A 10,435-nucleotide genomic window follows, 5' to 3' on the forward strand; every position below is an offset into this window, starting at 1 on the left:
GGTTGCCTGGCTACCTCCTGTGAGAAACCTGCGGAGGGCTCCCTCCATCCCAAGGAAGGACAGTGCAGACCATGTGGTGAGGGTGTCACTCAGGCTCATGGGGCCACCATGTGATTGCACACTGCCCTGGGGGAGGGTGAGAGCCTGGCTCAGGCCTCCGTGGGAGGGTCTCCATCCTCGCTGGCCCCGGCGCCCATGCTCCGTGCCCGGTTTCCTCATCCTCAGCCTGTCCGCAAGGTAGCTGCCACTGCCACCTTCCCTCCTGCCCTTCTGCGTCCCCAAGGCTGGTCACACAGCCCCAAACTGGATGCCTGGAGTGCCCTCTGCCTGCCCACCCCCACCAGCCACTGGTCCAGCTGTGCCTGGTTTTCTTTCTGAAGCATGTGCAGTCACTCCTCTGGGTTCCCCACCACTCTGCCTGAATTGGGGAGAGTCTCTCCAGTCAGTCTCCTGCCTCCAGGATCACCTGCCTCAGGCTTCACCCTCCCAATTCCACTCAAGAAATGTGTCGTGAGAACCTTTCCTGAAGCTGTGCTCTGTGTTCCCACAGGGAACGGTTCCCACACAACAGCAAAGTGGCCTTTCTCCGTCGGTGCCGCCCCTGCTCCCAGGGCTCCCTGTCACTTAGAGTCTAGAGCGGGGGTGCCTCGGCATGGCTGTCCAGGCCCTTTGGCCCCTGCCTGCCTCTGCAGCCTGCACCCCACCCCAGCATCCCAGCAGCCTGGGCAACCTGCGTCTGAGTGGGGCCCCCACCTCTGCTCAGGACAGGCCTTGGCAGCAGGAGAAGGGCTGGGAAGCTGCAGGCTGTGGGTAGGTCCTGGGAGGTCACACTACAAGGGAAGGAAGGCCCCTACATTTGTCTTTGGGGCCTCGGGTGTCATAAAACGTATATTTGGCCTTTGCTCCCCTAGCCCCTCCATTCCTGGTGCAGAGCTCCTAAAACCCTTGGTACTTCCTGAGTGATTGGAGTGTCTTTTGTTATTTGTAAGGAGTCCCTTGACCATACCTGACGTTGTGTCTCACAGACACACGTGTACCGTGGCAGCCCTTCAGGGAGTTTCAAGGGATGGGTGACCACCAGAACACCAAGCGTGAGATTAGACGGTGGGAAACTTCAGCCCCACTGGTTCCTGATTCCCAGTGGGGGTGGGGGGGGGGGTGGACTGGAGAATGTGCCCCGTCACATGGCCAGCGATTTACTCACTTCTGCCTGTGTGATGAAACCCCAAGAAAAGGTCTTGAAACAAGGCAGCTGGGTTGGTGACATGTGGATGTGCTGGGAGGGGGCCCTGGAAGCTCTGAGCCCCACACCCCCACCTTGTCCTATTCTCTTCAATCTGGTTGTTCATTTGTGTTCTTTATAATTAGCTGTATTAGTAAGTATTGGATTTTCCCAAGTTCTGTGTGTTCTAGCAAATCATCAAGCCTAGGGGGTGGTTCGTAGGAAACCCCAGTGTGTAGTCGGCTGAGCAGAAGTGTGGGGAGCCTGAGGACACTTGCCGAATTGGGCCTGGCATCAGCAATGGAGGCAGTGCTGTGGGACAAAGCCCGTATCACGTGGGCTCTGATCTCATGCCAGGAAGTTAGTATCAGAAATGAACTGAATTGTAGGGCACCCCATCGCTGTAGTGAGCTGGGTGTTGGACTGGTCCAGGCCTGCAGCCTTTTTCTCCAGCATCACCTCTTACATTCGTCTCCTTCACGACAGTGTTCCAGACACACTGGTGTGTGGTGCAGGTGCCATCCTGAGGCCAGGAGGACTCCTGAGGCCTGCAGGAGAAGCAAGAAGCAGGAGGGCAGCACATCCCTCTGGGGCAGTGTCACCCTGGGTTACCTGGAGGAGGGAGAGTGGCCTGACACAGTCCGTTGGGGAGGGCGTCCCTTACCCAAGGCTCAGCACTAAATCTCAGGCCAGGGGAAGGACTCCCACAGTGATGGCCGTGTAGCACCCCAGGGGCCCTACAGCTGTGGTTACAGCAGCCATCCCCTGCACAGCCTCTGTGAGGTCTCTGGGGAGCTGGCAGTGCCCGGAGTTAAGATAAACTGAGAAATGGGACAACGGATGCAGCTCCAGTTAGTTCTACTGTTTCAAAGATCAGAATGGACCCGCCTGGGGCTCAGGACGCAAGACGGGTGAAGCAGGGGGACCTTGGTGGCCAGCACGGCTGTGCTGGGCACTGCGGTCTTCTTTATGCTAATCATGACTCTGCAAGGCATGGAGTCTCCACAATTACTACTTGTCCGGTGATAGGCCAGCTCACTGCAAAACCTTCTCTAGCGTTTTCTGGGTATTTCACATCCTGTTTTCCATTCTCCAAACTCCTTCCATGGGAAGGGACATGCTGTGAGCATTTGAGAACTCAGAGGCTTGCTGGCTTTTGTCTGCTGAGCTTGGCAGTGGCCTGGGAACAGGACATGGTAGCAGGAATCAGGGCTATTAGAAAATCACAAAAACGTGTTTTGATGATGTTATAAGCTCTCCAGTTTATAAAGAATTCCAAATGATGTAACCAGGAATGTTGTCACAGATCCCAGGCCCAGACCCTCCAATTCCCACCTCTGTGCCTGGGAAAGATTCTGACTCCTCCAGGCACACAGCGAGGCCCTGACCATGGAGGAAAGCACAGATGGGCCCTCCAGACTGTGGAGAGGGCACAATGTACTTTTGTCTCTTTTAACTTATTCAGAAATTCCACCCAAGTTTACTCATACACGTGAGACCTGATCAGCAGAGTCCTCATGATTGGCTTCAGTTGGTCAGCACGTATGCAACTCATTCATTCAGGGGACATTTACTGAGTCCTTTCCGAGTGCTTGTTGAAGTCCTGTAGCAGTGCTTCTCTAAATGTGGCCACCAGACCAGCAGCATCACCACTATGAAGACTTGAAGTTGGAATTGCAAAGTCTCAGATCCCACCCATATCTACTCATCAGAAACCCTGGATGGGGAGTCCCCAGAACTGCACTTTAACAGTCCCTTACAGCTGATTCTGATGCACCCATAAGTTTGACAGCCACTGCCCTACAGCACACTCAGCGCTGGGGATGGAGGACAAAGGGGGTCACGGGGACATTAAAAGGGAGTTGAAATTGCAGAAAAGAAAAGAAAGGCAGTAAGGTAGGGAAGCAGGCATCAGCCAGATTAGCAGGTTTATTTTCCTTGAAACCTATGGGGAACCACTGATGTCCATGTTGGACATTTAGAAAAAGCTTCTAGAGAACTGTGTTGAGGGTGGATTGGGTGGTTAGAATCAGACCATTTAGGAGGCTGGTGCAATAATAGTCTGGACAGAAGATGATGAGAATCTGAATTAGGGAAAGCAGAGTGGGGAGGGCAGGGAGTGGCTGGATTTGAGAAAAATTAGGTAAATGTGAACTCATTGGTGGGGTAGACATCTCAAATGAGTCCCAGGTTTATGGCGTGGGGACTGGGTGGTGGTGATGTCATTCTCTGGCACAAGGAACAGGAGTGAAGAATCAGTAATGAGTTCAGTTTGGGACATGGTGAGTTTGAGCTGCGCTTGGAACTTTCAGATTGAAATGCAGGTCAGGCGCCAGAGGAAATGGGGCTGGAGATGTAGAGGGAGGTGGGAAGGGCTCCCCAGGGAGTGTCAGGGATAAGCGGAGGAGTGCGGGCCCCCAGTGGGGCCTTCTGTAAGCACAACCCCTGAGACAATGGTCACTAAATCGCCTCTGGCTTGAGTTCAAGAATGACAAAGGGTCAAGGACATCATGTGTGGAGGCTGGGGAGCAAGGCTCGGCTACTCTGGTTGGGTGGGGCCAAGGGGAAGGCGTGGCTCAGTGTGAGTCCGGGCGGCGGGCTGCCAGAAGCCCACTCCCCACGCTCCCTGCATCCATAGAGATAGAACTGCTGGAATGAGGGCACGGGGTGTCCTCCGGGCTGCTCAGACCCCACAGAGGCAGTGCCTCCAGAAGAGCCTGAGAGGGACAGAGAAGGGCCCGGAACCCACCCAGTGGTAGTGTTTGAGTGGATGATTCTGCCTGCAGAGCAGGGGTGAAGGGAGGCAGCAGGTGCCTCTGTGTCCTTGGTGGCACTTCTTCTGGGGGGCCCTGTAGCTCCCGGAGAGAGAGAGCCGGAGGAGGCAGCTGGCCGAGACTTGGAAGGGGCTTTCTGACTTCAGAGCTGCAGCTCCTCCCAGAAGCCCCTCTCCCAGGGCTGTCTTGGGAAGCTGGACTCCATTTGGGGGATAATGCAGAAGGGGCTCTTGCCCCAGATCTGGGTCTGATGGACCTTGAAAATCCCCTCAGCACTGAGATGGGGGTGATTCTGTGGCTCATTCTCCAGGCAGCTGTACCAGGTATTAGTCAGCGAGGTGAACAGGTCGTGGTCTTGGTCATGGTGGTTATGGAGAGGTCACTTGGCTTGAGAGGACATCTTGAGGCATCTTTCCCTGGATGGAGGGTGGTGGGGGTTTCAGGCTTGATTCTATTTTTCCTTTCATTCATCTGCCTTTTTGTTCTGGTTCTGGTTCTTGGGAGGGCAGGGGGGTCTTTTTATTAAAAGGAAATCAGCTGGGAGGTAAGCATCCTGTGACTATTTTGAGGATGAGGAGGGTGGGCACAGGCAAAGCCAAAACCACTCATACAGCTCTAAGGTGAGCATGCTAACGGACAGCATGGGGTACAAGGATGGTCCAGGGCACGTCAAGAGCCCGGAGCCCTGGCAAGGCAGGTGCTGGGCAGACATGCAGATGTGCACATCTCACAGTTCCCAAATTTGGCACCTATAGTCTGGTGGTGTTGAGGGACAGATGGACACGGGAAGCAGCAGGCAGAAAGCGTGGTATTAGGTTGGTGCAGTGGATGGGCTGGCACAGAAAGTAGGTGCAGGGCTCAGGAGAGCTCTCTAGATGTTGTCTGATAACCAATGGATCAATAAAGGAGGGAAGACCCTTGTAAGCCAGGGAGCAGGTGGCGTTGAGACGTGGAGGTGACAGAGCCCTCGGGCAGGCTTGAGGAGTTTCCAGTGGTTCATCATGACTGGAGTAGCGAAGGGGAGACCAGGAGAGGTGGGACATAGGCTGGGGCTACACAGGGGCTGAGCCGAGGGGATGTGTACGGTGCCTTGAGGGGCTTCACTCTACTTGGTTGGAAACAAGAGCCCTTAAATGATTTTAGGCAGGGACGTGGTGCCACGTGCATTTTTGCAAGACTGCTTCAGTAGCAGTGGTCTGGATGTGTGTGATGAAGGTACAATTAGGTCAGTGGAAATGGATTGGGAGTGGAGAGGATGGCCAGAGAGGTAGGAGGTAGGGCCAGCAGGACTCTGGAGCTGAATGGGGGAAGCATCTCCTCATGTGAATAAAGTGGCCTGGAAGATGAGAGACCTTCACTCTCTCAGTGGTGGAGGTGAGCCCTGGGGCTCCATCCCCGGGTATGACTCTGAGGCAGGTGTTCGTCAATGCGTGAGCTGCCCAGGGTCACAGTGTTGAAAGTAGAGCCATGACTCCAACCTGGATGTCACTGATCCCATGAATCATGACGTTTGCCACTCATTCCATAGTCCTCCCCATGTTCCAGTTCTAAAACGCAGCTTTACACACACACACACACACACACACACACACACACTACATTTAATACATTCGACAATTAGCTCTGTTTGAACCAAGAGACCCATCAGTGATGGACTTGGTTGAGGGGACATCTTGGGACCACAGAGTCCCAGCACACCTGCCTCCCTGTGGCCACAGGAAGCCAGCCCCACTGGCCCAGGGAGCACCTCCTGGCAGGGAAAGGTAAGGCGCAGGGGCAAGTACTCAAGCCTTGGAGGAGGCTGCAGGTGGGCTTCCAGGCAGAAGGGCATGGCTGAGTTTGTCTGGGTGAGTGATCATGTGCCCATCTCCATTTCCTCAGCTGCAAAGTGGAAGGAGAACCCGAGAATACCAATCTCAGAGAGTCAGTGTGGGTGTGACATGGGAAGGATTGGGCCACACGATTGGAGCTGTACCTGTTGCGGCATGTGCTCCTGCAGTGGCAGGTTCATCAGCACTGGCATTGGCGGCCGCCGCCTTCTCTCATCATCCCCGTCATCAGCATCACTGCCGTCATTAACCTCCCCACCTCCTTGCTTTTGCAGCCTGACCAAGCTGTCTGTGCCTGCTCTCCGTGTAAACCCGGGGACAGTGATGGGGGAACAGTAATGAATACAAATCACTCCCCAGACACTGCAGAGGCTGTTGTTAGCATCTCGGCCTCCCAGCGCTAACCGACCTCATTACCTCCTGAGCAGCTGCTGTCAGAGCACGGGAGAGCGGGCTTGATGAAGACAGATGACGCCTGCTTAGCCGGCCCTTCGCCTGGGGTAATGCTGTGCGAGAGCGGGGAGAGCATTTAACCAGAGCTCTGCTCTCTGCCAGAGCCAGGTAATTGGAGGCAGGTGCTAAGTGCAATTTAAATAAAATGTTGAGTCAATAAGGACAGTCGACAAGGATGTTACAAGGCACTTGTCCAAGTTTTCAACAGAAATTTGAAGGCAACTTGGAGGCCGGAGGAAGTGTGATAATTTCTTAAGTTTCTCTGCAAAGACAAGTAAAAGGAATTCTTGTTTAAAAAAAATCTTACTTATTTTTGCTTTTGTGATTTAAAAATGAGATGGTTAGAAGACCAGCAAATGTGTCTGTCTGATCCTCATGATGGCCCTCGTTACATAAATAGGTGAAGTACTTAGAGCTGCATGGTCAGCTTTTGAGAGCGCACCCCCAGTGAACAGTCAAAAGCCAAGGGACATAGATGCCTGGCCTTGAACAGCAAAATCAGGGCCCGTGGGTCCTCAAACTTAGAAGCCAGAACTTCACCTCAATGTCTGGCCCATCATGGAGCCCATGTCTGGACAGGAGGAAAAGGGAGGAGGTAAAGTACAGATTTGTCCTGTCCACACATCCTTAGGCTCAGAGAATTAAGCTTCAGGAATTAAAAAGATATATCTGAGGCCCCAAGACTCCTGTCGGACCAGCAGGTGTATGGGAGCCCTGCTGAGGTGCAGGCGAGCGGCACTGCCCTATGCAGCCACCCCTCTGCTCAGGTCACCCTCAGCTCCCCACCTGCATGACCCCACCCACTGAGCGGGGTAGGCACGGCTCTTCAATCTTTCTTCTCCCTGTGCGTACCAGGCCGTGTCCCCTACCCTCCTCCGTCCAGAGTGACCTCCACCAAGCTTCAAGGGCTAAGGTGGCGGCACTGGGCAGTGGTGCCAGTGTGGCAGCAGCAGTGACCTGGACTCACACCCTCCCAGCTGACCTTGGCCTTGGTAGCTATGCCTGCTTTGATTCCTGCCTGTTCTCCGAGTCTGTGCACCAGGCTTCTCAGTCACTGGCCTGATCTCTTCCAATAAATTCAGTTCCTCCTGAAGTCGACTCAGGTCTGTGAAGAAACGGAGCTTGGAGAGATTAGATGGCTTGTCCAAAGTGGCAGTAATAGTAACAGGCACATCTGGGATTCATCCCTAGCTCCCCTGGACTGAACAGACAGTGCCTTTCCACTAGTCCACACTTCCTCTCAAGCAGTGACATCACCTGTTCTAGAAGCTCAGAATCCGGCCACCACCTGGCTGTGGCTGGAACTGTCCTACACCCACCCTCCCTCAGCTCCCAGCCAGGGCCTCCCTAATGACTTCTTGGGCCCAGGGCAGCCTCTTGACCCAAGTCCTGCCTTCTTGGGAAACACAGTCAAATTCCTGGACTACAAGGTGGGTTTCAGAAATGAAAGTGGAATTTTCAATCATATGTGGACTGATGAAGGGAGGGATGGGCTTGAAAGGTGCCAGTCAGCTTGAAGATGAGCAGCCTCCCACATGGGTACCAGCCGCAGGAGGAGATGGGCGGGGGGACCAAATCCCTGGAGGGCCTGAGACCAAGTCAAGGAACCAAGAAAGTGAGCCTCTGGTGGCTTGTGGTTGACACAGAGCAGGATGAAGAGGGGTTGACTTTGGCAGGCTTCAGCGGCTTCTCTCCAGATGGAAATCAGGGTCTAGTGCCCAGGGGCACTATGAAGATACAACAAAACCATTGTTGCAAACCCCTTGGAACAAAGGTTGGCAAAATTTCTCTGGAAAGGGCCAGATAGTAAATATTTTAGGCTTTGCAGGCCATAAGGTCTTTGTTGCAAATACTCAACTCTGCTACTGAAGCCTAAAAGCAGCCATAGACAAAACATAACACACTGTATAGCACAGGGAACTCTGCTCAATATTATGTAACAACCTAAATGGGCAAAGAATTTGAAAAAGAATAGATACATGTATATGTTTAACTGAATCGCTTTTCTGTACACCTGAAAGTATCACAACATTGTTAATCAACTATACTCTAATATAAAATAAAAACTTAAGAAAATAGATAAAGTTAAAAAAAAACCCATAAATGAATGGACCTGGTTGTGATCCAATAAAACTTTATTGACAGACAATGGGCTGGATTTGGCCTGCAGGCCTTAGTTAGCGGAACTGGTCCTAGAAAATAGCTGGGATCTGGGGCGAGGCGAGGGCAAGGGCTGGGAGCTGGGATGAGGCTCAAGAAAGGGTCCCGGTCACAAGAAGGACTTAGTGAGTGTGGGAGGTAGAGGGACTTGTGATTGATACCTGGGGTTAGTATCCACCCCATGTGCAAGGATGTGAGCTGAGCCACTGACTCGGCCCCAGGCTTTCACCTTGCACCTGCCTTATTGGGAACAGGCGCAGAGAAGGATCATATTGATGGAGTTGCTCACCGTCTAGTGGGCTGAGAGCCTGGGAAACAGAGAACAATAGGAGAAACTGTTCAGGGTTACATTTGGTTTTTTCCCCTGTATGTTTGGCTATTTTTCATTGTTCAGAATCATCCTTGAATTTTAATCTGTTTTTTTTTTTTCATGACAGAGATATAGACACTCAGAATTGTCCCAAACATCCTACCAGCTCATAAGTGTGTTGTGATTAACATATGAGTATTCCCCCAGAGCTCCTCCCGCCCTCCTGCACTGAAAGCAGAGGGCTGTAGAAGATGGATCACTGCTGGGGGTGTTTCACAGCATGTGGCCAGGTTCCAGCAGCGGCACCACCCAGGCCCAGATAAGAGTGCCCCTCTTCTGTACTTGGTTAAGGAAGACCTGTCATCTTTCCTGAGGCACAGAAGACTGAAACGCCCTTTTATTTCTCTCTCACAGGCCTTGGCACAGTGGGCTTTCTTGGTCTGCAGCCCCAGCTATGCTTCTCAACATCCCGTTAGCAGAGGGACGGAGATGGAGGAAGTCTGGGCCCCTCCCTGATGCTTGACCCCAGAGTCTTTAATTAGTGTGTGACACCAGCGGTTCATAATTTCCGCCCAAGCCCTGCTTTGATTTCCCCAGCACAAACATGGCTCGGGGACCACTGATAAAGGGCAGAGGGGATCAAGCAGAGGGCCCAGCATTTCTCGAGTCCACAGCCAAGGCATTGCACGGCTGATGTTGCTAATCCCTTAATGAGGGACTGGTGGCTGCCAAGGGTAGAGGCCAGGGAAGCAGGAGGATGGAGGAGCACAGCCTGAGCTGCACAGAAGCCCCAGGAATGCCTTATATCAACAAACCTAGCTCGAGGGGCAGCTGCTCCAGCCTCTTCCCGATGCTTATGGAAACTTGCACTAATTATAGACAGAAACGTGGCTTTGGAAAGCAAGCTCTTTCTGAAATCTCATGGTCTCCAATGATAATATTTTAGAGCTGTGACATTAACATAAACAGTCCCTGGTAGGTGGGCAGGATAAGAATGTGCCGGCCCAACACAGCCTCTGCACCCATGCCTGCCAGACGGATGCCAGGTGGGGGGCGTGACGGTCTGGCTGTGTATCAAAGTAGTTCTTAAGTGCATTTTTGAAAGCAGACAGTCTTAGGTTCAAATCCCACTTCTGCTCCTATCCGCTGTGGGTGGGACCTTTCGGCATATCTCTTACGGGCCCAAGAGAAGTCTTCCTAATCTGTCACATGGGAGCTGTGACATGTGCCTTGCAAGGCTGTCTTGAGAACTGATGAAATGGTGAGATGTAAACCTCTAGCTGCAGCAAGGTTGTATTACTAGCAGGCCAGGGTGTACTGCTTTCACGGACCCCAGGAGCTTCTGCTACAGCAGGAAGGAGGACCAACAAGAAACACACACGAGTCAAATACGGCTGTCAGTGGGAAGAAGTGCCAGGAGGAAACGATGGAGCAGGGAGGGGGAGGGCTGCATGCGTTGGAGGGGAGGGTCGAGGAAGGCTTCAGACTTGAAGGAGGGGAGCGACACGAGTGTTCTAGAAATGGGAACAGGGGACACACGTTCCGTCAGTCTCCGCCTAATGTGATCTGGTCTGTAAAACTGAGCTATATAATGTTCTGTCTTTTTAGCTCCCTGGTGGAGACTTCTGTGTGGGAGGAATGGCCCCAGTCCTCGAGGGTCACCCAGCGAGGCTCAACTGGGGAGCCA

Source organism: Hippopotamus amphibius, chromosome 5, assembly GCF_030028045.1.
Source record: "Hippopotamus amphibius kiboko isolate mHipAmp2 chromosome 5, mHipAmp2.hap2, whole genome shotgun sequence".
Lineage (NCBI taxonomy): Eukaryota > Metazoa > Chordata > Mammalia > Artiodactyla > Hippopotamidae > Hippopotamus > Hippopotamus amphibius.